An 8,008-nucleotide genomic window follows, 5' to 3' on the forward strand; every position below is an offset into this window, starting at 1 on the left:
AACAGAGTAAATTTTTATAGAGAAATGGAAGCTGGACAGTATGCGTTACAATATAAACATTTATATTGATTTAAATCTTGTTCTGATTTATATCGCAAACGCGTGTTTAATTATGTGTTTTTTAATCATAATCAGGCTAATGCATTTCTACATTTTCTGTATGAACCAGCTTAGAGGTTCATACAGAAAGACAGCTTGTGTTTAAATTGAGTGTAAGGTAATTTATGCTTCTAAAGTCATGGTCAGCATTTATTATTGTACTGTGCTGTAAACTTTTTCTGTGCCTAGTCACATTATTTTATAGCGTTTTTATTGCGTTATTAAATCCGGTGGCGCTGTGTGTTAGTTTCCTGACTCCCATGTCACATGGTCTGTGATTGAATCCCATAGAACTATGACTTTATTTTTTAACAAACATTTCTTTGAAAAAATGAAACGTTTCCCTTGGTCAGAGATTAAATAAAACCTCACTCGCACCAAACAAATTTATATTTCTAAATATCACAAAATACGTTCATTGTCTTCCAATCGAGTCGAGTTGACATTGGAAGCCTGCCACACCCGGACTGTTAAACCAACGCATTAGCACGTCAAAGCCCATCGAGGGTATTGAGCCAGTATTGGCTTTAGTATTCCCCCCCTCTCCCCTCAATTCAATTCAATTCAAGGTGTTTTATTTCCATGACAGATGGGTACAAGCAGTGTTGGGTATGTATATTGTAAAGCTTACGGCAGACAGGCACTGTGTAAGAGCCGGCCCACCAGAGCAGCGCAACGAGGGAGCGTCTGCATTTCTAACTTAGTTTTTAAAATTAGTCAAGCAATATGAAACATCTCCTTTTACTTAGTGCCTGAGCATAAAAAGAATAGGAGCATACTGCAACGCGTGTGAAGTCCATAAACGATATTAATTTTGGAACTTAAACATACAGTATATGGCTGGTCTCGGTACTTTAAAGAAAACATACACACCAGTATTCCATTTCTCCCTAAACATTTTAAGCATCGAAGTCTTTAACTAACGCGATACCGGAGTCAACAAGCATACTTTTAGAATTTGATTAAAAGGGAATATAATATGGAATCGCGTATCTCAAGAAATTAATAACGATATAATTATATTCATGTTGCAAAAGAACTGCAACGGACATAAAAACTCCCTTGCTTTTAACAGAGCGTTCCATAATTTCTAACTACGAAAATGCCAGGTGAAAGGATTTGTAAACATATTTTGTTAAAGCAAGTCAGTTTTTTCCGCAACACATAAAAGACATTTTTCCAAGAAAGTTTAGCCTTTGTCACTAATGAAACCACTAAATAAAGACATAAATATAGAAATCTTAAGATTTGTTTTATTTAATGTTGGTAGCAGGATGAACTGTCAGAGTGTATATTTTGTCGCAGAGTTGCTGCAAGATGTTAACAGTGAAAAAGGTATTTAGAAATGAGTTATTTCAAGATGAAAATTTTCAGAATAATTGCAAATCTAGCGGGATAGAGAAAGCACAGAAAACTGGCAGTTAGATTGATCAGATTAGTATGAAAAGTCATTTAGCAAAGGGAATGAGAAGAGTGACAAACTAGTATACTTTAGATGTTTTTTTCTGAACCAGGGAAAATCTGATCATGTTTCCCTATAACAATAATAAAAAACTTTATTTGATATATCACCATTAAAGGTGGCATCTCAAAGCAATACAGTAGATGTAAAAACAGATAAAAGGACCACAGATTACAAAGTAAATGCATATAAGAAAGACAAGCAGTTAGAGGTGCTACCAAAATTAGAAAATGAAGCAGATACAGACACTAAGTCTTCTGAAAAGAAAGGTTCTGAGGTTAGATTTAAACTGGCCCTGGTGTGTGTGTGTTTGTGTCTGTCTGTCCTGTGATGGACTGGCGCTATGTCCAGGGTGTATTCTGCCTTGTGTCTGTCGCTTACTGGGATAGGCTCCAAATCCTCTGTACTGGATAAAGAGATTAGAAATGGATGGAAGTAAAGGCACTGTGTGGATGGAACTATACACAGTGTTAGAAACCCACTATGAAATGGCAGCATCTCACTGAGAATAAAACATTTTATAGTGCTGGCTTAAGGAAACAGCCTTTCCACCTCTCTTGCACATCAGTATCCATACCTAGTTATTTATACAAATTGCCTCTAATTATAAACATCTTAATATGCTGGCTCTGTGGATCTGCATCAGCTATGTTTGCCCATTCCTTCAATTCATGTGCATCCAACACACAGTTCAACGCTAGCAACTACACAAAATCTAAAATATGAGCTCTACTTGCCACTTACAGTACCAACAGTACCAGCTAACTTTAGTAGTGACATTTTCATGGATCTTTTTAACAATAAAATTTACAACATCAGACTTCAGACACAATTAAACAGGCCTCAAAAAAGTCTGGTACAAACATTTTCAGCATGGAATAAACCGTTACTTTAATGGTATAAACCTTAAATGGATTCATATTCTCAATAAGATTTGGTGCTCAGTAACATGACTTAGAAAATGACAGAAGACATACGTATCATGCTTATCCTTCTATTTTTCATAATCGTAAACTCCTTAAGGCAGTTACATTTTCTCTGTTCTGACCTGGAGTTACAGAGAAATTTAAATTCTAATAAGAGATATGTAATGAGGAAAGTCATACCAATCACTCATACAGTACCAGGATTTGCAATTACAATACAAATACTTTCTTTCTGTATGTGTTTATTTTGCAGTTTGAGTCTATGGCATTCCTTTGGGGGTCTATACTCCAAGGCATGACTTTTTTATGTATAAACATCAGTATTTACTGCTATTAATTACTGTACGATTTATAGTTGAAATCTGAGCCTAGATATAAAGTTAGATATAAAGTTAAAATCTCGACAAAGCAATGTAGGAAATACAGAGAAAATAAATCCTTTCTGACATCTAAAATCAGTTTCGATCAAGGTCTCTAAAACGAACAAGAAAAAGAAGATTTTCGGAGAGCAAATACGCTGTGTTTATATAGAATAAGTGATTTATGAGCAATCTAATTTCTTGTTCGTTTAAAACAGTGAAATGTCAGCTGCAAAAGATCGCACCAGAAACAGCACTCTCTCTGCCTGTCATAGACGTTCAGGAAAGGCTGAATGAAGTCATGTCAAGTACAATAATTCGGAGATCAATAATAACAGTTGTAGGACAGTATATAAGGAGGATAAGGATTTTGAAGTTGACTCGAAATCTGATAGGTAACCAGTGCAAGGACTTGAAAACAGGTGTAATGCATCCCTGATAGGATTCTTGCTGTCATATTCTGAACATATTGAAGATTGCTCAGTGTGGATTTAATTTCCCCAGTGAACAGGATGTGCATTTATTAATTCTAGAAAAAAAGCCTTTCTTGATTTCTCTAGTTCTTAGTTTCTCTAGTTCCCTTTAAAATAAACTATTATTCCACAATGCAGAGTATTACATGGCCAGTATTTACACATGATATTTGTGATTTAAAGAAATTAACACAAGCAGCTTTTGGAGATTTAAGTGTTGGCTGAGTTATTGCAGGATAAAAGACTAGAGATGTTGGCAAGAAGAAGATAATTTGGGGAAAGCTGAGGAATACACTTATAACAAGAACACTTCCTAATGGGGTTAGGCATACTTTTGATGAAGATGATGAAGTTAACAGACTATATGTTTACATAGATACTGAAATAAGGATTGTATTTTAGATTATGTGTAGTTGCTGGCATTGAACTGTGTGTTGGATGCACATGAATTGAAGGAATGGGCAAACATAGCTGATGCGGATCCACAGAGCCAGCATATTAAGATGTTTATAATTAGAGGCAATTTGTTTAAATAACTAGGTATGGATACTGATGTGCAAGAGAGGTGGAAAGGCTGTTTCCTTAAGCCAGCAGTATAAAATATTTTATTCTCAGTGAGATGCTGCCATTTCATAGTGGGTTTCTAACACTGTGTATAGTTCCATCCACACAGTGCCTTTACTTCCATTTCTAATCTCTTTATCCAGTACAGAGGATTTGGAGCCTATCCCAGTAAGCAACGGACACAAGGCAGAATACACCCTGGACATAGCGCCAGTCCATCACAGGACAGACAGACACAAACACACACACACCAGGGCCAGTTTTCCCATAAACCAATTAACTTACCAGTATGTTTTGGAGTGCGAGAGGGAGTCATATCACACATATGGAGAAAAACCATGTAACCCAGAGAGAACATGTAAACCCCACACACACAGGATGGCAGGAATTGAACCTAGGACCCCAGTGCTGCAAGATAGCAATGCTAACCACTTTGCCACCATTATAAATGGATGGATATCTTAGTTATCTTTCTAGTTCACAGGTTTGCATGCATAATTTAATTTTGAAAGCCACTGAGACATCAGGTACTACTGTTGTATTTATGAAAAAGAAACAAAACAAAAAACACTAACAACTGTGCCATCCTACTCCTTAGTTAATGCATTTTATTATTCATAAACAGTTAACATTGTTAGCAAAATATTTTTAATTATATTTAACCCTATTTTTTCTTTAGTTTTGTATTTAACTTATTATATGATAGTCAGAGGTACCTGGATACCTCTTTATTTAGAACTCACTAACACTGATTTTTAGTTTAGAAGGATTCAAGTAGGGTTTTAGATGAAAGGCAGCGACCTTAATCAAGCCCAAATCATAATTGAACCCATTCAGAGCCTACATTACATTTTAGCGTTTCATTCTGAGCAGAAGACCCTCACACCTGAAGAAGGGGGAGGTGTTTTTCGCTGGAAATCTCGCCTGCTTCTACTTTACAACCAGAGTGCTGGCTGTGACGAATTAAACCAGTATTACAGGTTTCAATCACAGACCATGTGACATGGGAGTGTAGCGGCGAGGCTTAAAAATAAGGCAGAATTAAGTGTTTCTGAGCTTCCCAAATGAGGCCCCATTTCTCTGTTCATCTCTGTGATGCAGCCACAGAGAGACCATTAGTGCAGGGTGATTTACAGATGCAGCCATTCAAAATGCGCGGGCGATACCGCATTATTTTGCGGTACGCTGTACGCAGTCTACCGCAAGCTACCGGTAAATACCGCGAGTTACCGTAAATTCTCCTATAATAAGACAAGCAAAATAATAGTATCCGGAATTTCCGCAAGGTGGAGCTAATAAAGCTCAACCTCTCATGTTTGAGCTGTGGCCATCAAAGTCTTTAACGAAGATATTACTAATAGTATTAATAATGAATGACCTTGGACAAGCTGTAAGTGTAAACTCAAAGTATTGTCCTGGTCAACATTCTTTTTTTCATTGACCGTCTTTGTAAAAGTAACACCACAGCATTTCGCAATCACGCATTTGTTTCCAATCATGCAAAGTACAGTGATTCACCATGCCTTTCACATGCTCATAAAAGAGATTGATTTAGGAACATAAACATATTACCGTATGCAAACTGTACTGTATACAGTATGTATATGTATATTTAATGTCTTAAGTGTGCCCGTTTAAGTATTGAATATTCATATCTAATTTTACCACTGAAGGGAAATCTTAGTAGCTGAGCATAAAAAGAAAAGGAGCATACTGCAACGCGTGTGAAGGCCATAAACGATATCAATTTTGGAACATAAACATACAGTATATGGCTGGTCTCGGTACTTTAAAGAAAACATACACGAAACATGGTTTCATTATGACCAGAATCGGTCTTGAGATATTTTTAACTTGATTTACAGTATTTGAGAGGTATGTCTTAACACCGATACTACAGTGCTTAAGTACTGCTCACGTATATGTTTCTAGGTTTATATTATGCATTTCATACGGTCAAATTACTTTTGAGCAACTAATAAGAAGCGCGAAACGGTATGCGTTTTACTTTCGTTTTGTGCTGGGACCCGTGGATTGATTAGAGATATCAAGTACATACAAGTCATTTTTTAAAGGTTGTAGTTCGTCTTGAAAAAATGTTACGAGTACATCATCTATCAACAATTACACAGGTTCTGTTTCCATATTGCGGATTTTGGTTACGTAATATTATTTTCTAGATTTCACGTTGTGAATATATGATTTGGGCAAACAGAGCCGCAAAGAAGTACATTATGGGTTGTTGTTTTTTTTTTTGCAGTTTTATCTAGAACAAGCGATGCTTAAACCTTTGTCTGATTCTTGTAAAACTATCCACACGACAGTTACAGTACCTAGGAGTTGACTTCAGTGATGTCACTGATGGGATGTTTCTAAAAATCCATCCTCTGTAAAACGTCTTCTCTAGTTGTCCTGCATATGTATTCGCTAATGAAGCTGTGTGTTCTGAGCCTGGATCTCTACATTTCTGTATGAACCAGCTTAGAGGGCTAAAGACAGCTTGTGTTTAAATTGAGTGTAAGGCAATTTATGCTTCTAAAGTCATGGTCAGCATTTATTATTGTACTGTGCTGTAAACTTGTTCTGTGCCAAGTCACATTATTTTATAGCGTTTTTATAGCGTTATCAAATCCGGTGGAGTTTCCTGACTCCCATGTCACATGGTCTGTGATTGAAACTTGTAAAACCGGTTTAACTCGTCACAGCCAGCACTCCGGTTGTAAAGTAGAAGCAGGCGAGATTTCCAGCGAAAAACACCTCCCCCTTCTTCAGGTGTGAGGGTCTTCTGCTCAGAATGAAACGCTAAAATGTAATGTAGGCTCTGAATGGGTTCAATTGTGATTTGGGCTTGATTAAGGTCGCTGCCTTTCATCTAAAACCCTACTTGAATCCCTCTAAACTAAAAATCAGTGTTTGTGAGTTCTAAATAAAGAGGTATCCAGGTAACAGTGAAACGGGCGGACAGTCTGGGGAGATCGCCCGTTTTCCATGTAAATAGTTCCCTGGTTCCGCACCCCTTGGTGTTTCTCTCGCTCTCTCTCGGGTCACCTGATCATTAGCTCGAAAGATTTGAGTGCTTTGTGTATATTCTAATGGTAGTGGGGGCAGGGTGTGTGGGAACAGGTTTGGTTGAAATTGCATTGGAGATCTATGTTCTTCACACCTGAAACATTTTCTCTGAAAGCATTTTCTTCGCAGTTTAACCGATCTTGTTACAGCATGTTACAGTTTACTATTATTAACCATATTAATTTTAAGTGCTTAATGTAAAATCTTGTAAAAATATATTTTCATTGTTCAAATATACATTAAGTCTGACTATCATATAATAAGTTAAATACAAAACTAAAGAAAAAATAGGGTTAAATATAATTCAAAATATTTTGCTAACAATGTTAACTGTTTATGAATAATAAAATGTATTAGCTAAGGAGTAGGATGGCACAGTTGTTAGTATGTTTTTTGTTTTGTTTCTTTTTCATAAATACAACAGTAGTACCTGATGTCTCAGTGGCTTTCAAAATTAAATTATGCATGCAAACCTGTGAACTAGAAAGATAACTAAGCTATCCATCCATTTATAATGGTGGCAAAGTGGTTAGCATTGCTATCTTGCAGCACTGGGGTCCTAGGTTCAATTCCTGCCATCCTGTGTGTGTGGGGTTTACATGTTCTCTCTGGGTTACATGGTTTTTCTGCATATGTGTGATATGACTCCCTCTCGCACTCCAAAACATACTGGTAAGTTAATTGGTTTATGGGAAAACTGGCCCTGGTGTGTGTGTGTTTGTGTCTGTCTGTCCTGTGATGGACTGGCGCTATGTCCAGGGTGTATTCTGCCTTGTGTCCGTTGCTTACTGGGATAGGCTCCAAATCCTCTGTACTGGATAAAGAGATTAGAAATGGAAGTAAAGGCACTGTGTGGATGGAACTATACACAGTGTTAGAAACCCACTATGAAATGGCAGCATCTCACTGAGAATAAAATATTTTATACTGCTGGCTTAAGGAAACAGCCTTTCCACCTCTCTTGCACATCAGTATCCATACCTAGTTATTTAAACAACTTGCCTCTAATTATAAACATCTTAATATGCTGGCTCTGTGGATCCGCATCAGCTATGT

The sequence above is a fragment of the Atractosteus spatula genome (assembly GCF_055471065.1).
Source record: "Atractosteus spatula isolate fAtrSpa1 chromosome 16 unlocalized genomic scaffold, fAtrSpa1.hap1 SUPER_16_unloc_1, whole genome shotgun sequence".
In the NCBI taxonomy this organism is placed as follows: domain Eukaryota; kingdom Metazoa; phylum Chordata; class Actinopteri; order Semionotiformes; family Lepisosteidae; genus Atractosteus; species Atractosteus spatula.